General features: G+C 35.6%; 1 protein-coding gene and 1 pseudogene across 24 annotated transcripts in view; one reads left to right on the plus strand and one right to left on the minus strand.

Moving 5' to 3' along the window:
* ESRRG (estrogen related receptor gamma) overlaps window positions 1-22464 on the minus strand; it is a 665923-nt gene that overhangs the window by 382571 nt on the left and 260888 nt on the right. The gene's annotated exons all lie outside the window — the stretch shown is intronic.
* Window positions 16854-18642, plus strand: LOC102976795 (ubiquitin-conjugating enzyme E2 Q1-like; annotated as a pseudogene).

Here is a 22464-nt window from a genome sequence, read left to right on the forward strand (position 1 = left end):
CGACCGGAGCCTGTGCTCCGCAACGGGAGGGGCCGCAGCAGAGGGAGGCCCGCATACCACAAAAAAAAAAAAAAAAAAAAAAAAAAGAATAAAATAGGCTCAGTAACTTCTACATTTAGCCAAGGTGGAGAAACAGGGACTATATTGACTCTACCACTCAGAATAAACAATTTGAAAGACACTGAAATAAGGTAAGAAGAGACAGTGATCTCTGAGAGATGAGAAACATGAGATAAGACCTATGTTCATCTTAGCTTACTGCCCTGAGAGAGTGCAGGCTGTATGCAAAAAGGTGAAGTCCAGTAGACACCTTCAGTTAAGAAGACAAAGTTGAGAGTCTAGAGACATCAAAGCAGCTGGAGTTGTAGGATGGAGCACTGGAGAAGACAGTGCTACACAGAGAACTCTGCAGACCTGCAGATGGTCCTCTTCAAATATTCAGCTGAAATACCAATCAGCATACGTATGTAAACAAAGTACCAAAGGCTGGGAAAGAGCCATTCAAGAAGATTAATGGTAACAGTGCCCAGTGCTCACACAAGGTCAGGAATTTTACCTGTTCTCATCAGCCAGACTGGAAAAACCTCATGATTCACGGGACATTATACGATATACAGAAAGGTTTTGACTCAATAGTGGGGAATAATTAGCTCTAGACTGACCACTGTTCCAAGTAAACAAATCTTAAAAGTAAGATCCTAAAGAATCAAACTTTTTCCAAGTAACTGAATTGCATCTCAGACAGAGTTCAAGAATATTAATTGAAATAAAAATACATAGCACACAACAAGGTAAATTCTCACTGTCTGGTATCCAATCAAAAGTTATCAGATTTTAAAAGAAAAGCAGGAACATAAAAACCCAAATGAGGAGAAACAAATCAATTAATCGAGACAGACACAAAACTGGCCCAGATGTTAGAATTAACAGACAAGGCCATTAAAACAGTTATAATAACTATAGTTTATATGTTCAAAAGTTGAGGCAAGGAAGATGTATAAGACTACAGATCAATGAATCTCCACAAACCCCAACATAAGAAATATAAAAATCTAACCAAGATATGTCATAATCAAGTTTCTCAAAATCAATGATAAAGAGAAAATCTTAAAAGCAGTCAGAGACAAAACACACTAGTACAGAGACATAAAGGTAAGTATGACAGCAAGTTTCTCAATGGAAACACTGCAAGTAAGAAAACAGTGGATCAATATATTTAAAGTACTGAAATAAAAATATCTTTCAAAAACAAAGCCAAAAAAATACTTTTACAGACATACAAAGCCTGAAATAACTTATCACTAGCAGACTGGCACTACAAAAATATTGAAAGAAACCCTTCAGACAGAAAGAATATGATATCAGATGGAAATCTGGATTTACACAAAGGAATGAAGAGCATCAGAAATGGTAACTATATAGGTAAATATTTTTTTCTTATTATTTGTATCTATTTAAAGCATAATTTACTGTTTAAACACAAAATAATAATAACAATGTAGTGTGGGGCTTATAATATTTATAAAAGTAAAATATGTGACAATAGCACAAAGGTCAAGAGGGGAAAAATGAAAGTATACTACTATCAGTCTCAAACTATAAATAAAATGGTATAATATTACTTGAGCATAGCCCATGATAAGTAAAAGATGTATACTATAAGTCCAAAAGCAATCACTACAACAGTTATAGCTAATAAGCTAACAGAGGTAATAAAGTAGAATTATAAAAATATTCAATTAATCCACAAGATAGCATAAAAGAAGAAAGGAAACAAAGAAAAGCTGGAATAAATAGGAAAGAAATAGCAAGATGCTAGATTTAAACCTAACCATATCAATAGCCACATTAAATATAAGTGGTCTAAATATCTCAATTATAAGGTAGAGATTGTCAGATTGGATTAAAAAATCCAAAATCCAATTATATGTTGCCCACAAGAAACATATATAGGAGAAAACTTCTGTGACTTAGTCAAAATGTTTTCTTTTAGTTACAAAACCCAAATCACAGTCCATAAAAGATAAAATTGATAAATTAGACTTCATAAAAATTAAAAATGTATGCTCTTTGAAAGACACTGTTAAGAGAATGAAAAGACAAGCCAACTCTGGCAGAATATATTGCAAGTCATAAAATCTAATAAAGGGCTTGTATTTATAATTTATAATATATAAAGAACTGCCAAAACTCAATAATAAGAAAACAAAAAACCTAATATAAAAGTGGGCAGAGATTTGAGTAGACATTTCAACAATGAAGATAAACAAGTGACAAATGAGCACGTGAAAAGATGCTCACCGTCATTAGTCATTAGATAAATGCAAATTAAAACCACAATAATAAACTAATACATACTTAATAGAATGAATACAGTTAAAAAGCCTGAATATATTGAGGATTTAGAACAAATGAACTCTCATGCACTGTCATTAAGAATGCAAAATGGTACAACTACTTTGGAAAACAGTTTGGCAGCTTCTTTTAAATCTAAACGTACACCTGACATATGATCCATTCCTAGACTTATACCAAAGATAAATGAAAGCCTATGTTCATACAAAGATCTCTACACAATGTTCATAACAGCTTATTTGTCAACATTCCAAACTGGAAAGAACACAAAAGTCCATCAACAGATTACTGGATAAACAGAATGTGGTATATCCATACAGTCATCTAGTTCTCAGTAATAAAATGGAACTATTATTGCAACAACATGGATAAATCTTAAAATAATGATGCTGAGTGAAAGAAACTAGACCAAAAAGAGTACAGACTCTATGATTCCATTTATTTAAATCTCTGGAAAATGTGAACTTATCTCTAGAGACAGCTGATAAATAGTTGCCCTGGGATGGGGAGAGGAAGTCTATAAAGGGCCAGAGGGAAGGATTGCAAAGAGGCACAGGACAACTTTTACGGTGATTTACCTGTTCATTATCTTGATAATAGTGTTGGTTTCATAGGTATGTATGGATGTCAAAACTGATAAATTGTATACTTTCAAAATGCAGTTTATTATATGTCAGTTATATCTCAATAGAGCTATTGAAAACAAAGATAGGATCATTGTCCACAAGGAATTAAAAACCTTCTTATTGAAATAAAACAAATACACAAAATTAATGCAATGAATGAGAAGATAGTGTTTCCCACAGAAAGCATGACTAGTACACAACAGTGGTTCTCAAACTTTCACATGTATCAGAATCAACTGGAGGGAGTCTTAAAACATGGGCTTGCTGGGTCCAATTTCCAGAATTCCTGATTCCGTATGTCTGGGATGGGACTTAATTTATATTTTAAACTAGTGCTCAGGCCTTTCAGGAATAGCTCATACAAGTTGCATTGGCTTAGAGAAACCACCACCCTTTCAGAAAACAATGAAATCTCAAACGCATGAGTAAATTAAGAATCAGGCAAGGGTGTTTCCTAGTAGTCAAACCCCTAATTCCCAGTTTCTGCTGTATTTCAGCTACTCTTCTCTTACATCCTTTTGAGAAATAGTTACTATGATGGGTCAAAAATGATAAAAATAGTCATCCCTCAGTATCCACTGGGGATTGGTTCCAGGGCCCCCTGTAGATACCAAAATCCGCAGATGCTCAAGTCCCTTACATATTTACTACCTCTTTCTCAGTCATGGGCTTTGGTGCTCGCTATTCCCTTTGAGTGTAACACCTTTTATCCCCTGTGCTTGCTTTCATCTGGCTAATTCTAATTCGTCCTTTAGGTCTGAGCTTAGACATCAGCTCTTCGAAGAACTTTCTCTGGCACGCTCCCACACCCACCCTGCTGCTAAGGCAACCCTTCTACTCCCCTGGTCTTTACTGCATGCCTCCACTTAAGGTTGACCCTTGAGCGTATCTTCTAAATCAGTTTACCATGCTCATCCCATTTCTTTCTACTTCTCAAAGAAATAATTTATTTCTCTTTAGTTGACTACAGCGGCATTTGGGACATTCCAGCGTTCCTGATTCTCTCTGAGTTACAGAGCATGTCAGGGAGAGAGAAGGAGGGGAAGAGGGGTAACAAAATTCTATAATCATAAAATGGGAGAAGAAGGACATGGGATAAAATTATAACTCCACAACGTCACATGCATACATGCATACAAACTATTTGGGGGATGCTGATGACTGCTCTAAGGGTAGTAATTTCAAGTGGCACCAATGTTTAGCCCAGACTGGATTATGGGGCAAATCAAGTTTCCCAATTCCTACTCATGCGTTTGACATATTTATGGCTTTTATAGCTTTTGATCACAATTTCTAGGAGGCAGCTGGTCCCTAAATCACATTTAAAACATTTATGAGAACCACTGAAAAATGTCTGCTCATGAATTTGGGTTACGTTTAAGGATCCTGATTGTACTTAACCATGATTCTAGACTTCGGCTACAACAGCCCAAAATAAGGATTCAAGCAAAAGAATAAAAATGATCCAGGAAAATAAATCGTTCCTGAAAATTTTTATTTCAACCAGAGGGAAGGAAGTTCCAAGGACAAAAAGTAAAGTAGGGGACACCTAGGCATTTCTCTCTGGAAGACAGTGGTCATTTCACGCTTTCCGGGAGTGGTAGTCAGCATGGAATAACTGGTCTGACTTCAGCAGGGAGCAGCTATCCACTTAAGGAGATGCTGCCTAGAGGTCCAGCCTTGGAAGAACACCCCGAGTTCTCTGAAAAGGTAGGCCAACATTCAGAAAGTAGGATGGCACTAAATAACTCCAGGCCATCAAAGAAGCTAACTTGGGAAATGGGCTCCTGGCTTCGAGATTCTACCACCACTGCAAAGACCAACAGTTGGGGGCCACACCCCAAAGAGCATGACAAATCCTACCTTTCTGCACAACAGGAACTGACCTCGAAAAGTCTTTATTCCTCTGACCAAAAAAAAAAAAAAATCTGATTCCCAAAAGACTACTTTGACTTCACACTGTTTCTGGTGAACCTATATTTTGATGACTATATGCTGATGAATGAAGAAAAAAAAAGTTGGACTCTGACTAGGAAAATTTCTTATTAGGTTTCCAATAGGCTTTTTTATGCTATGCAGAAAAATAGTATTACCAAAAAGGAATAAAGAGCACTAACCAAAGAAATTTCCCTCTCCCAGATTTGCAGCACCTCAGAACTTCCTTGAAAGGGAAGGACAAAGCGGCCATTTGCTCAGCTTAGATCATTTTGATTGAGACTCATATGTTATTTTAAATGAACATTGCTCAGGTAGTTAAGCCTTAAAAACCAACCATCCTTGACAACTGTCCAATTCTCTTTTTTAAAAGTCTTACCTTAAGGGTTTCAAAAACACATTTTCAAGTCTGCTCTAGTGGGAGGGGGCTAAACTTCCTATCTGCTTCACAGCTCAATGGGGCTGCTAGACTTTATTCATTTTTGTCTTTGAAAACTTTATGGTACAATTAAAAAGGAAAAAAAAGAAACAGAGCAAACTTAAAAAGCAAACACGGTGCAACTGCTTTAAGCTACTGGAACAATACAAAATTCCAATGCACATTAAATATATAATCCAATAGAATGCTTAATTTTTAAGATTTTACTCTTATTACTCAACTAATAATGTTAAAAAGGAAAGAAAAGGGCTACATTTCTCCGGTGACACTCGGAGGTTATTTACATTGATTTTTTTGGGGGAGGCGGGGGACGGTGGGAGGCGGATGGCACCATAGCAAGGGAAGCAGAGAGAACAAGAGCTAAAGTCATCTTTGCATTTTCTATACATTGACTCCCAATGTAAGACAATGTTTGCAACTTTTACTTCCATATTTAATATAACATATATATTTTTTACTTTGTAGAAGCTCCAGAGTCATCTTACATCTTATAGTAAATGCCAACAAAAATGTTTAAGGAAAGATCATCCAAAAGAAGACATGATGTTTTGCAGAGCCTTCAGTTTATCTTTAGAAAATGCAATTATAAAAGATGCTTGAATCAAGCTGCCCAGACATTTGTGTAACACAGAAAATCTGTTACCATTAGTTCTTGCTCAGTAAATGCAAATATTGTGAACACAGTGTTTAATGGCAGCGAATTTCATATCTACCACTTTTATGACCAGTAATAATGTAAAACACTCTCTCAAGTAATAAATATATTTATTAAATGGACCGCCATTCAAGCTAGGTATATATACATACAAACACACATTTTGTTGGACAGACTATTAAGTGGCCAGAGCCTACGTGTTAATATACAATATGATATGTACGCACATCCCCTTTACATTGTGCAACTATAACAACTCAATGACATATTTTAAAGAATGCTTTCATTGTTATTTAAATATATATGTTCTTATCAATACTGAAATATGTATTTTTTAGGGGAAAGCAACAAGCGTGCATCTTAGTTTCTACTGAAAGTCTGCTTTAAGCTTTCCTAGGACAACCATATTAAAATCACATTACTAGCTCCCCACTGTAGTATATACATATTTTTCATGATATCTTTCTCTTCTAAAGGGGCTGGAGGTATGTCCATATTTCTTCTTCCACATCATTTTTACAGCTTTAAACTCTGGCATCTATGATTAAATTTCACTCTTTGATGTGGGTTTTCAAACTTAAAAAGAGAGTATAAAGCAATCTCTTCCTTTTTTTTTTTCTGCAACAGACATTTTTCAAACTTTAAATATTTTTGATATCCCTAATTACAAGTTTCTGTCATTTTCTTCATCAGTGTTCGAACTGTGAAATGAGAAGACATATGTGGTTTTAAGAAATAAAATGATGAAACTTTGTAAATTTCGATGCTCTACTTCAATGGTCTTTAGGCGTCATGCTGAAATATGGATGCCGTATGTATTCTAATAGGGTCTCAGGAAAAACATCAGCTACCAGAATAACTATCCTCACATTATGCACATGGGGAAACTAAGGCATAGAACAAAATTCCCTGTCCAGTAGCTTATAAAGGATGTATCTACACGTACAAACTGATTGAGAGGGAGCCGAATAATTTAATTCAAATCATTTTTCAAAATAACTCTCCTTTTGCTTTAGTAATATTTTTCTTACCTATCATTTTTACACACAGCCAAATTCTCTGCCAAAAATGCAACATCAATTCAAATATCATTATCTTAAATTTATAATGATTTTTATAGCTTGGGCAGAATTTTGCCTTCATATATCTATGAAGAAAAAATTCTCTAAGTAAATTAACAGCAAACCTAATTTGCATAGAGGATGTTTAACTACATAAGATAAAATAGCTTTATGGGCTGCTGCTGATTTAGAAACAACCATTTCACTACAAAAAATTAATAAGCAAATCATTTAAAGTTTATTTTAAAAAAATACCTACCTCTATTAGCATGCTTTGTAAATCTAATCCCAATTCTGTTTGTTTAATTTTATTTCTTGTCTGTCTCCTTCCCTTTCCCCACTATACTGTAATTGCCATGATGGCCAAAAAATTTATTTTCCTTTCCAGTATAAAAAATTTTTAATTTTATTTTCTAAATTATAATACTCCTGGCAATCATTGATCAGTCTCCAGCACTACAATTTTGTCTTTTTGTGAATGTCATATACAGTAGACCCTTGAACACACAGGGGTTAGCGGCACTTACCCCCTACACAGTTGAAAATTCATCTATAACTTTACAGCTGGCCCTCCATATCCATGGTTCTGTATCCTTGAATTCAACTAACTGTGAATCGTGTAGTACTGTAGTATATATTTAGTGAAAAGTACATGTATACATGGACCTGCACAGTTCAAACCTGTGTTGTTCAAAGGTCAACTGTAAATGGCACAATATAGTATGTAACCTTTTGAAACCAGCTTCCTTCATTCAGCATAGAGATTCATCCAAATTTTTGTATGTATCAATGGTTTCTTCCTTTATAATACTGTGCAGTGTTCCATTGTACAGATATACCACAGTTTGTTAATCCATTCACCCTTAAAGACATTTGGATTGTTTCCAGTTTAGAACAATTATGAATAGACCTGCCATAAAGAGTCAAGTACAGGTTTCTGTGTGAACATAAGTTTACATTTCTCTAAGTTAAATACCCAGAAGTGGGATTTCTGCATCGTATGACAGGTGTATTTTAACTTTATAAGAAATAGCCAAATTGCTTTTAAGAGTGGCTATATCATTTTGCATTTCTACCAGCAATTAATGCAAGTTCCAATCACTCCTCATCCTCATCAGCACTTAGTATTGTCACTTTTAAAAATCAGCCATTCTAATAGATGTGCAGTAGATCTTAAAAAGGTTTTAATATGCATTTCTCTAATGACTAATGATGGTGGACATCTTTTCGTGTGCTGCTATCCATTCTGTATATTATCTTAGGTGAAATGTCTGCTCATGTCTTTTGCCTATTTTAAAAATTAGGTTGTTTTCACACTGCTGAGTTTTGAGAGTTCTTTGCTTACTCTTGTCACAAGGGCTTTGTCAGGTATGTGCTTTGTAATTCCATCCACCACCGCCCCCCAGTATGGAAATTGTCTTTTCATGTTCTTAACATTGGGAGACCAGAAGTTTTAAATTTTAATGAAGGCCAATTTATCAACCCTTTCTTTTGTGGATTATATACTTTTGGTGTCATGCCTGAGACTTTCTGCCTAACCCCAGATCAAGAAGATTTCTTCCTGTGTTCTCTTTTAAAAGGTTTATAGTTTTATATTTTACTTGGTATTTGGTCAACTTTGAGTTATTTTTGGTATCAGGCATGAAGTTTAGGTCAAGATTCTTTTTTTTTTTTTGCATATTGACGTCCATTCAACTGCTCTAACACCATTTGCCAAAAAGACCAAATTACTTTTGCACCATTGTCAAAATCCATCAACCACATTTGTGTGGGCTTATTTCTAGATGCTCCGTTGCGGTCCACTGATAATTGTCTATTTCTTTGCAAATACCACACTGTCTTGATGAGTGTAGTGATAGAGGAAGTCTTAAAATCAATAAGTGTTATTCATACGGGCTTTTTTCTTCTTTTTAAAAATGATTTTAGCTATGCTAATTCTGTAGCCTTTCCCTAAGATCTTGAGAATCAGTTGTCTATATGTACAAATAAAAAAATCCCGCTGGGAATTTTACTGAATTCATTAAATCTATTGACCAAACTGGGGACAGTCAGCATCTTTACTCTTTTCAGTCTTCTGATTCATGAACTTAGTATATCTCTCAATTTAGGTCTTCTTTGATTTCTTACATCAGTATTTGCAGTTTCAGCATACAGATCCTGTAACAATTTTGCTAGATTCATATTTATGTATTTTATTTTTTGAACTATTCAAAAATTAAAAGAAAAACTTTTCAAGTTCAGGTTCCAATTGTAACTTGCTAGTATACAGAAACATAATGATTTTTGTATGTTGATCTTTTATCTTGTAAACTTGCTGAATTCACTTATTACCTCTAGGAGATTTTTTTGTAATTGGGCGGGGGGATTTTCTATGTAGACAATCATGTTGCCTGCATAAAGAGACAGTTTTATGTCTTTCTTTCCGATCTATATGACTTTTTTGTTTGTTATTTTCATGATATACTTCTTTGACTAGGATATCCAGTTCAACACTGAATGGGAGTCATATACTGGACATCTTTGATTTGTTCCCAATCTTAGGGGAAAGGCATTTAGTCTTTAATCATTAACTGCACTAGCTACAGGTATTTTATAGATGGCCTTTATCAGGTTGAATTTCATTCCATTCCTACTTTGCATATAATTTTTATCATAAATCGATATTAAATTTTGGCATTTTGTTCTGTATCAGTTGATGGGAACTCATGGTTTTTCTTCTTTAGACTATTAATATGGTGGATTACAATGATTGATTTTCTAATATTGGACCAGCCTTGCACTCCCAGAATAAGCCTCACTTTGTAACTGTGTGTTATTCTTTTTACATTTTGATATAGATTTGATTTGCTAATATTGGTTTGCAGTTATTTTATTTTACTATCTTTATCTGGTTTGGGTATCAGTGTTACTCTTCTGATCTCATAAAATGGGTTGGGAAGTGTTCCGTTTTCTATTTTCCAAAGAAGATTTTGTAGAATTGGCCTTAGTTCCTTTTTAATTGTTTTGGGCTAGAGATTCCTTTTTCAGAAGAATTTTAAGAGGAATTTGATTTATTTAACAGGTATATGAGTATTTAGGTTGCCTAAATTATCTTGGGTGAGTTTTAGTAGTTCATGGTTTTCAAGGAATCAGTCCATTTCATCTAAGTTGTCAAATTTCGATGCATTGAATTGTTTACAGTATTCTTTTACTATCCTTTTAATGGTTGTAGGATCTTTAGTAATATCCCTTATTTCATTCCTGATATTGTTAATTTGTGTATTTGGGTTTTTTTCTTTGTCAGTCTTACTAGAAGTTTATCAATTCTATTGATTTTTTTTTAAAGAATCAGCTTTTGTTTTTATTTTCTCTGGAATTTTTAATTTTATTAATTTCTGTTCATTTTTATTATTCTCTTCATTCTGCTTCTTTGGGTTTACTTTGCTCCTCTTTTTCTAGTTTGTTAACGTGGAAACCTAGAGTACTGATTGAAGATCTTTTTTCTTTTCTAATACAAGTGTATAATGCTAGAAATTTCCCCTAAAGCACTGCTTAGCTGTATCACACACATTTTGATATGTGCACTTTCATTTTCATTCATTCAGTTCAAAATATTTTCTGATTTTCCTTGAGACTTCTTTGACCAGGAGTTATTTATAAATGAACTGTTTAATATTCAAGTTAGGATATTTTCCTTTTCTTTTTTTATTAATTAACAAATTAATTCTTTATGACCAGAGAACATTTTTCATATTACTTCAATTAAAAATTTTTCAAATTGTTTTTATGACCTCGGATATAATCTATCATGATGAATGTTCTCTGTTCCCTTGAAAAGAAAAGGTATTCTGCTCTTATTGGGTGGAGTGTTCACATATGTCAATTAGATCCAGCTGGTCAATGATGTTTAGTTCTATAATCTTGTTGATTTTCTATTAATTTTATCTATTACAGAAAGGGTAAGTGTTGAAGGTTCCATCTATAATTGTGGATTTGTTCATTTCTCTTCTAAGTTCAGTTAGTTTTAGCTTCATGTAGTTTGAAGCTTAGTTTTTAAGTTCATACAAATTGTTACATCTTACTGGTGAATTGATTCCTTTCAAAGGTATATCTCTCTTTATGTATTTTTTTATTCCTGATACACTTTTTGGTTTTTGGGGGGGTGGCTCTAAAGCTTCTTTTACCTCATTAAGATAGCTGCTCCAGGTTTCTTTTGATTACTGTTTGCACAGAACATCTTTTTCTATCCTTCTACTTTTAATCTACGTATATCACTATATGAGAAGGGAGTTTCTTATGGGAAGTATATAGAGTAGGGTCATGTTTCCTTTTACTCCTTTCTGATCATCTCTTTTATTTATTGCATTTAGATTATTTCTATCTAATATATTTATTGATACATTTGGATTTATATCTACCAATTTGTTATTTGTTTTCTCTTTGTTCTCTTTTTTATTCAGGTGTCAGTTTCTAAGGAGAAGCTTGGGTTACCTGAACATTTTTTAGCTTTCTATTTTAATTTTATCTATTGTGTTTTTAATTATCTCTTGTATAGTTTTGTAGTGGTTACTCTAAGGAGCATAATATATATCCACCACTTTTCACAGTCTACTTAGAATCAACTTTACCACTTCAAGTGGAATATGGAAACCTTGCCATCTAAGAGTTCCCTTTATCTTTCTGCATTATGTTATAGTTGCCTTAAATATACATTTAAAACTCCATCATTCAGTGTTATTTTGCTTTTAACTGTCAATCATGTCTTAAAGAACTAAAGAGGAGAAGAATAGTCTATGATGTGCTCCCAAATATTTACTATTTCTTTTGTCCCTCTTCCATTCTTGATGTTCCAATTTCCTTCTGGTGTTATTTTCCTCCTATCTGAAGAACTTCCCATAGAAATTCTTTTAGAGCTGGTTTGAATTCTTAGGTCAACAAATTCTTAGTTCTCCTTCATCCAAAGATGTCTTTATTTCACCTTCATTTCTAAGCGGTATTTTTGCTGGATATAGAATTCTGGGTTGGAAGTTCTTTTCAGTAATTTTAAAATATTGTGTTGCTTCCTTCTGCCCTCTGTGGTTTTTTCTGAGAAATCCATAGTCATTGAAATTATTGTTCCCTAATAGGAAATGCATATTTTATCTCTGGCCACTCTCAAGATTTTTTTTGTGTACTTATTTTTATAACATTTTGATGATGATGTGTCTGAACACAGACTTATTTGAGTTTATCCTGTTTGGTTTTCACAAAACTTCTTGAAGCCATAGGCTATTTTCTTTCCCCCAGTGAGGGAAGTTTGGGGCCATTATTTCTTTCTCTTCTCCTTCTAGAACTTTCATGACACAAATGTTAGAACTTTTTTTTTTTTGGTCTCACAGGTCTGTGAGGCTCCCTTTATTTTCCCCCCAATCTTTTTCCTTTTTCTTAACTGGTAAGATAATTTCTATTGACCTATTTTCAAATTCACTGACTCTCAGTTTTTCATTTCCATTCTGCTATTGAGCTGATCCAGTAAGATTTTTATTATGATTTTTGTACTTCTTAGTTCTAAAATTTGTATTAAATTCTTCCTTATATTTCCTATTTCTTTGTTCACACTCTGTATCTTATCATTTGTTTCAAGAGTGTTTGTGAATGCTTGATAGAGTATTTTTTAAGTAACAGCTTCTATAAAAATCTTTGCCAAGTAATTCCAATGTCTGTATATTCTCATCAATGGCATCTGTTGATTGTCCTTCCAATGGAGGTTGACATTTTCCTGGTTCTTTATATGCCAAGTAGTTTTGGATAATATCTTAGACAGTTTAATAATATCTTGAGACTATGTATCTTGTTTAAATCCTGTGGACAATGTGATATTTTTATTTTATCAGGCAATCAAACTAGTGAGGTTCAGCCCACAAGTTCCAACTTGTCTTTCGTGGGCTAGGGTTCCAGTGTTAGGTCAGTTTTCAAAGCTTTGCAGTGCTACTCAGATTTTTCCTATGTGTGTGCCACCCTGTGGCCAGTATGGACATAGGCAGTGGTTTATCTGTTTAGTTCTCAAAGTTTTGATACAATAAATTAGAATCAGATTTGTGTACAGCAGGTCAGGAATGAGCCCAGGAGTACATAAATATCTTTATGGTGTCACTTTCCCAAGCCCTTAACCTACTGCATAAACCCTGGTATTTTCTATTTCCTTGGGCTCCCATTTTGAGCCCTCCATCTATAAATTTGGAGCTTTAGTTATCTTACTCAGTTGCCAAGTAGTTCAAAAACAGAGAGAAAAAAGCAATGTGTGTATGCTCCACCCTCTTGGGACCACAGATCCACTGATGTGAAAAGAAGGCTCCCGTCTCTCAGACGTTTGTCTCCTGTTGACATCATTATTGATATTGTCCTGGACTTGCTTGAGGCCTAGCTACAAGGAAACAGAGAAAAGAAAAAACACTTGCCTTCACCTTTACCACTCCACAAGCTGAACTAGAGGCCTTCTCTGGGAGCTCTCTCTGTCTGAGCTCTGGTACTCTCTTCTGGGCTTCAACTCCAATATGATTAGGACAGAAGATACCAGAAGGGGAACAATGGTAAACTCACCACCAGTTTAGGGGTACTTTCCATTCTGATCTACTTTCCTGATCCATCTGCTACTATTTGCTTTTCAGTATCCTTACATGGTGGCTCCATGAATTCTGTCCAGGTTTTAAAGCTGAATTCAGTGGGAGACACAAGGTGGATTGTGCCTATTCCATTTTATCTGGAACAAAAACTCTGCTAAAAAAATTTTTCTCAGGGACTTCCCTGGCAGTTCAGTTTGCCTTCCAATGCAGGGGGTGCAGGTTTGATCCCTGGTTGGGGAGCTAAGATCCCACATGCCTCATGGCCAAAAAACCAAAACACAAAACAGAAGCAATATTTTAACAAATTCAGTAAAGGCTTTAAAAATGGCCCACATCAAAAAAATCTTTAAAAAAATTTTTTTCATTGTGAAATGACTGCATCAAACACAAAAAATATAAAACACATATGTAGAGTGAAAAGAATAATACAATAAATACCAGTGTACCCCCACCTATGATAAAAACTGGAGAATACTAACTAGTCCCTGAAAAATCCCCCTGTGTGCCCTTCCCACGCTTATATTTCTTCCCACATAGAAGTAATCAGTAACTTGACCTTAGAGGAATCATTCTCTCACATCCTTTCACAGTTTTATCACTTAAGTATATAACCCTGAACAATATACTGTTTAGCTTTTTATATTTTCATAAAACCTTTAAAGTATCACATATATACAGAAAAATACACAGATCACTCATATGCAGCTTAATTATCCCAAAGTCAACATATTTTTAACTACCATCTAATCTACATATAAAACATCACCTGCACTCCAAAGGCCCCTCAGACCTCTCTAGATCATCATTTCTACCTTCTTCCCCAAAGGCAATCATTAACCTGACTTCTAATATCCCAGATTATTTTTATCTGTCTTAAACTTTATGTAAGTAGAATGATACAAAATATAAGTTTTCTGTCTAGCTCCTTCACGCTGATATTATACTTATGCGATCTATCCATGTTGCATATAGCACTAGTGTTATATTTTCACTGTTATATAGTATTCCTTTATATGAATTCTATATTAATACTATATTTATTTATACTCATTTATTTCTTCATTCTCATGTTGATGGACATTTAGGTTCCTTCTGGTTTTTTGTTGTTATGAATGGTGTTATGAAGATATTTTGTGCCTGTCTTTTGGTGCATATATGTATTCATTTTTGTTGGGTCATTCCTGGAGAGGAATTGCTGGGACAGAGGCTATACATATGTTCAGCGTTAGTAGATATTACCAGTTTTTCAGAGTTGTTTAACAACCTACACTTCCACCAGCAGATATGAGCACTCTAGTTGCAGGAGGAAGGTTTTTTTGTTTTGTTTTGTTTTGTTTTGTTTTAATAAGCAGCCATTGTTAGAGAGAAATGCCATCATATAAATAGATAGGTGAAAAATCAAAAGCTAGAATTACAATGTTCCCTAGATTTAAACCTGGGCCTTCAGTCTTGAGACTAACGTAATCACTGGAAGATACACTGACAAGTTAATCATTATATAGAGAAATACATACTTCCAGGGAGGTAAAAGCAACTAACAAAGGAAATCTACTTTTCAATTATTATTTTTTTAAACCATAGCATCATTTCCATCATCCTTCAGTTTTCAGAGGAGTGATCGATTCGTGCTGAGGCATTTGCATACTTGCCTCATACGTTTTTGATAACAAGTCACTAGAAACTGTGAGATGGTTGATCATGGCCAGTATGATTCATGTCAGCCACAGAACCAACTGTTGTCATGAAATACCTGATCTGAAGCAGATTTAACCACCACCATGTCATAATGTTTTAGTCCACTGAGCAACCTGTGTCAAGTTACATGCTCAACATGAAACAATATGCACCAAGGCTAAAGCCTCTATACATTTTAATTGAGTTATACTCAACAAAAGCAAATCCATAGTGTCAATGACAGGAAAGTACTTTTCAACTTTTTCCAGTGATTCAAAGACCTCTCTGCTATATATATACATATATATATACATGTATGAAGTACAGAAGAGCATTAAGAGCAAACAAAAATAACAACACAGAACAGTATTTGCCCTAAGGGAAACCTTAGCCTGGTAGAAAAGTCATACATGTTAATACTCTGTACAGATCCCTATAAATGTACATACCACATTTCATTATAATTATTTATGTGTCTGTCTCCCTCACTATACTGTGAGCTGCTTATGGATAGAGATAATTTCTCACTCACCACCCAACCATTATCATTCTGAGCAAGACCCGTCTCATGTTCTACATGTTTCTATTTCTCATGCCCCTCCTGTAAAACTTGCAAGTATTTTCATTCATATATGTTAAATGTTCTTGCAAAGTATGCATTGTTATTTGGTGTGCACGTGTTTTTAATATATGTAAATTGTATCACGTTATATAATTCATTCTGTTTCCCTACTTTTTTCATTCAGGACTACATTTTACAGATCCGTCCACATTGCTAGGAGCACACCTAGACTACTGCTCCTTACTGCTGCACAGGACTCCAAGGAATACACCCACCATTTTTTATCTATCCAGTCTTCCAACGACAGACACTCCAGCTCCTTGCCACCACCAGTAACATCCATACTGCAATAAGCATCCTTGCACATATGTCATTATGGACAACACAGAAAGTTGTCTGGGAGGTAGACCAGGAACAAATCTGCTGTGCACAGTTTTGCAGCATGCAGTATGCCTACATCGGCTACATCAGTCTATAATTCCACCAACCATACGTGAGGAGTCTCAAATATCAGTTTTTTTGCCAACACTTGGCATTACGCAATTCTAATTTCTAGCTTTTAGCTTTTGTCTATCTAATTCATGCTGTTAGAATCTGCATTTCTCTTATTGCTAACGAGTTTGAACACTTCTAACAATGCCTGCTAACTCTTTGGGTGTTCTCTATAAATTGCCTGATCATAACCTTCATCTGCCTTTTCAGTTGGGATTGCCATCTTTTTCTTCTTAATTTTCAGGAGTTCTTTTTATAGCCTAGATATTAATCACTCATCATATTAGACACCATAAGTAATTATTTTATTCTATTAACTGAGTATGAATTTTATATTTATTTTTGTTGTTGAACATAAATGTTTAAATTCTTTATAAATAAGTTAATCAATATTTTTTTTTTTTTTTTTTTTTTTTTGTGGTATGCGGGCCTCCCTCTGCTGTGGCCTCACCCGTTGCGGCGAACCCAGTTCCCCTGCATCGGCAGGCGGACGCGCAACCGCTGCGCCACCAGGGAAGCCCCAATATTTTTTAATTTATCCTTTTGAGGTTTAAAAAATATTTTTCTATCTCTACGTCACAAAGATATTCTCCTGTGTTTTCGTCTACTATTTTTATAGTTTTACTTTCCACATTTATCTTTATAGAGATTATCTTCGTAAAAGGTTTAGGAAGGGATCCAGTTTTATATTTCTCCATGTAGTAAGCATTTTCTAAAAGTCACATAAAATGCAATCTGTCCTTTCCCCATTACTTTTTTGATGTCATTTTAATAAGTATTAAGTTTTCACAATTTAAGTTCTCTGTGCTTTTATTGCATACTATTGGTCTCTCATCTGTTTGAAATATTCAAAATAAGTTGTTGATCACGGAGTCATACCCTGCTGTGCCCCCCATCTGGTCAGTGGAGTCCGATGACCCTAACTTGGCTGCTGTCTTGGAGAGGCTGGTGGACATAAAGAAAGGGAATACTTTGCTATTGCAGCATCTGAAGAGGATCATCTCCGACCTGTGTAAACTCTATAACCTCCCTCAGCATCCAGATGTGGAGATGCTGGATCAGCCCTTGCCAGCAGAGCAGTGTACACAGCAAGATGTATTTTCGGAAGATGAAGATGAAGAGATGCCTGAGGACACAGAAGACCTAGATGACTAAGAAATGAAAGAAGAAGAGCCAGCTGAGGGTAAGAAATCTGAAGATGACGGCATCGGAAAAGAAAACTTGCCCATACTAGAGAAAGTTAAAAAGAACCAGAGGCAAGATTACTTAAATGGTGCGGTGTCTGGCTTGGTGCAGGCTACTGACCGGCTGATGAAGGAGCTCAGGGATATATACTGATCACAGAGTTTCAAAGGCGGAAACTATGCAGTCAAACTCGTGAATGACAGTCTGTATGACTGGAATGTCAAACTTCTCAAAGTTGACCAGGACAGCGCTTTGCACAACGATCTCCAGATCCTCAGAGAGAAAGAAGGAGCTGACTTCATCCTACTAAACTTTTCTTTTAAAGATAACTTTCCCTTTGACCCGCCGTTTGTCAGGGTTGTGTCTCCAGTCCTGTCCGGAGGGTATGTTCTGGGCGGAGGTGCCATCTGCATGGAACTTCTCACCAAGCAGGGCTGGAGCAGTGCCTACTCAATAGAGTCAGTGATCATGCAGATCAGTGCCACACTGGTGAAGGGAAAAGCACGAGTGCAGTTTGGAGCCAACAAATCTCAATACAGCCTGACAAGAGCACAGCAGTCCTGCAAGTCCTTGGTGCAGATCCATGAAAAAAACGGCTGGTACACACCCCTGAAGGAAGATGGCTAACCCGGGAGTGCCATCCCCTTCTTCCTTCCCCAGGCACCACTGGACCAATTACCTTTGAATGCTGTATTTGGATCTCACGCTGCCTCTGTTGTTCCCTCCCTCATTTTTCCTGGACGTGATAGCTCTGCCTATTGCAGGACAATGATGGCTATTCTAAACGCTAAGGAAAAACAAACAAACAAACACAGAACTGTTTCAAGTACTCAAGACTGACTTACAGACCAACCAACCACCTGGCTGGAACCCTTGCTAGCAGGCATTCTTATAAAAGAAACTTTCGAGCCTCCTTATATTGCTGGAAACTCAGCTGTGCTCCAGACTGGAGCCTCCTTACCTATGCTATGGATTTTTAATTTATTTTCTCTTATTTCATGTACACTGCTTTTTTTGGTTACAGTGTATGATGGATGTGTATGAAAAAAAAGTGTATCTTTGGGAAAACAATTACAGTTTGTTAATTTGGAAAAAAAAATAAGTTGTTGAATAAACACATTTTTATTTTACAAAATTATAATTTTACAGAAGTATGGATAATTTTATAAAAAGTATGGATTATATTATAATTTTACCAAAATATGGATATTATAATTTTACCAAAGTATAGAGAGTGCCGGGAGATCTTTATTCCTCCATGTACGTTTTGGATTTGCTTATTTATCCTTGTATTTCCTATTATGTAGCATCATGCCTGGGACAAAATAGGCCACAGAATACATTTTAATACATAAATAAATGATTAAATTACAGCTATATAGGCATATAAAAAAGTGCAAAGTGAGCGTAGAGGACAAAGACCAAATGGGAGATGAGAGAAACTGGATGTGAACCAATCCTGGCTTAAGCACAAATAGTTCAGTTCTAAAGGCAAATAGGTGAACATATAGCCACTGGAATATAGTCCATTTATATAATTCTCTAGCAAATCTGCTTTGCCATCTGTCTTAGTCTCTAAATAACTTGGAGTTCAAGAGTTTACAGGGGGTTGCACTCAAGCTCAACTTCTTGGTAAATGGTTACCGGGCACTGAACTCACTCTCCAAAAGAACTAACAAACAAAACAGTGTTGATTTCCTGCCCAGTGCAATTCATCTCTCTCTGCAATTGCCATGACAGTCTCTGATTACTGATATTATTATCCCCAGAAGATGGTTCATGGAAATTCTCGTCCCCTGCTAGGCTGTCCCAGTTTTATAAAGTCAAAATCTGGTCAGCTTACTCTACAGGGGAAAAAAAGGCCACCGGAAAAAAAAAAAAAAAAAAAAGGCTGTTTGAAAAAGATAGCAGCTGCTACGATGCCGCATTAATGCAGACACAGCAGAGTGAAGAGAGGATGTCTATTTTGCTGTTTCGTTTCTCTTTTTTTCTTTTCCCCTTACCCCTTTAGTGACAATATCACTAGAGAGTTAACGGAAGCACTGTCATGGAATTTTCTGAACAACAGAATGGTTAGTCTCCCTAATTATTTCAATCCCAATGCAGTTCTCCTTCCAAAGCAGGAGAATTTAGCAGCCATCTTCCTGTCCCTAAATACATCCTCATCTCCCAGCGTCCTTTCCAAGTAAGGTACATTTACATCACATTTAAAGTAGCAAAATGTCTTGATGGCACCAGTAAAATCAAGTAAAACAGCATTAATTAGGATTTCATGAATTCTGAATTTGGGACCTATATAGTTATTAATCTGAAATTACTCTGTACTAACAAGGTATATATTTATTTACACATTATTGTAAATAATATTAAACTACTTTTTAAAAGCTATTTTCATGCACCTTAAATACTTTGGGTGCACCCATTAATATCTAGAAGGTTGATATGTTACAGCCAGAAGAAACCATTTTATCTAACGTTTATATTACAGATGAGGAGCCTGAAACTTAGAAAGGGGAAGAGACTTGCTGTAATCATTTAAAAAGCCACCTACAGATTTCTACTAAGCAAATTTCCATTAACTTAATTAATAGATGCAAATTACATTTCCTCTGTCCATGAATTGGCACACAACTTCCCTGGGTCCTCTTCTAATATTGCACGGAGTTACGGGGTAATGGAAGTGGAGCTAGGGGTTTGAGGGGAGAGAGAGGAACAGGAACCACATCAAAGGAGATGTAAAAAAAAAAAAAAAAATCAAGACCAAAAATAAATTTCCATATTTATCTAGGTTTCCCTTTGTTATCGCAAACGCTTCTGCCACCTTTATAAAAAAAAAATATTAGGGATTAATTTTGCCGCATAGGTCAAGGAAAAGAGTACCTGACTCTAATTATAATCTAATGTTAAGGAAGCCAGATGTGCACTATACAAACGTATGAAAGGAGGATAAAAAGTTATGGACACACTGAAGCAAACATTTCAAGGGGAATGAAGATTTACTGCATAAATCTAATAGGAAAGATGCTTGTGAACCATCTGGTAAGTGACTTATATAGCCCCATACATTAGCATCTGTTGTCATGTTTTCAAAGTACAGAATTTCAAAACTGTGCTTATGAGTCTTCTGAATGCAGTGAGTTTGCAGCAATGGATTGGAGAAAAAAAAGTCCTAAAGAAAAGGCTTGCACTTGACCTCTAAAAAAAATTCTGTATGGTGTTTTAGAGGTTAACATAAGCACTGTCTCTATCACACCCTTATTCAGCCCTCACAATCATCTTATCGGTGGGCAGGTAGGCATTAGGATGATGATGGCCGTTTTACAGATGAAGTAACTGGGAGAGTTTCAGTGACTATCGCAGGATTACTGGGGTGATGGCTGCACAGTCAGGACTACGAATTCCTAGATCTCTTCACTTCCTTAGACTACCTGTAGGCTTTGAATGAGAATGCAAGTCTTTTTGGCTATGAGAGCATCCACCTTCTTTTGGTTTACCAGACTGCTCATGAACTAATGTAGGCTCCTGGAGGGGAGGGACATAGGAATCCCAGGGCCAGGCACACACCCTGCCTTTCCTGGGAGGAGAACAGTGAACGCTTGTTGAATGAATTAATTAAGAAAGGATAAAGAAGATGTATATAGGTATACATAATGGAATACTACTCAGCCATAAAAAAGAATGAAATAATGCCATTTGCAGCAACATGGATGGACCTAGAGATTACTTCCTATCACTTACTTCATATTAAGTAAGAAAGCAGATACAGGTTAGTCTGAAAGCAATTGCAAATTGTGGTAGCTTATCAAATATGGCATCCTCATCTGAAAAAACTGTATTAAGGAAGTGATACTTTATATCACTTACTTGATATCAAGTGAAGTAAGTCAGACAGAGAAAGACAAATATCATATGATATCACTTACATGTGGAATCTAAAAAATGATACAAGGGAGCTTATTTACAAAACAGAAATAGACTCACAGATACAGAAAGCAAACTTATGGTTACCAAAGGGGATATGGGGGGTGAAGGGAAATAAATTAGGAGTTTGGGATTAACATATACACACTGTTATATATAAAATAGGTAAACAACAAGGACCTACTGTATAGCATAGGGAACTATACTCGATATCTTGTGAGATATATATATATGTATATATATATGTGTGTGCGCATATATATGTATATATATGCGCACACACATATACAACTGAATCACTGTGCTGTATGTACACTTGAAACTAACACAACATTGTAAATTAACTATACAGCAATAGAAAAAAAAGGAAAGGAATGCCACACAATTCCTAGTACCCAGAAAACACTCAACAACATGATAGATGCTGGAAAAGGTAAACAAAATATAGATTTTTGTCCCAGTAAGACTAACAAAATGGAACATGCAAGGTCCAAGTTATTAGAACTAAACTGTTCAATGCAAAGCATAAGTACTACAGTAGTCTGGGAAGGTTCACAAAAAGTTAGGATTTCAGTGGCACCTGGCAATAATTAACTTATTAATGGTAGAGAAAAATAGGAAGGGGTGGAAAAACGGCCTTTAAATAGACAAAAATAAAGTTGAAACAAAATAATAGAGCTTTAAAAATTAGCATTAAAAATAACATTGGTAAAATTGAGAATATATTTGCTTTAACTTTAATTTCTGAGATGACATAATAAGAAATTTAATCCTTTTCACAATCTGTCAGCTGCTGAAGAGTCCGAGACAAAATATGTATTGCTTGTGGGCTTCCCTGGTGGCGCAGTGGTTGGGAGTCCGCCTGCCGATGCAGGGGACGCGGGTTCGTGCCCCGGTCCGGGAGGATCCCACATGTCGCGGAGCGGCTGGGCCCGTGAGCCATGGCCGCTGGGCCTGCGCGTCCGGAGCCTGTGCTCC

The sequence above is a fragment of the Physeter macrocephalus genome, chromosome 4 (genome assembly GCF_002837175.3).
Source record: "Physeter macrocephalus isolate SW-GA chromosome 4, ASM283717v5, whole genome shotgun sequence".
Lineage (NCBI taxonomy): Eukaryota > Metazoa > Chordata > Mammalia > Artiodactyla > Physeteridae > Physeter > Physeter macrocephalus.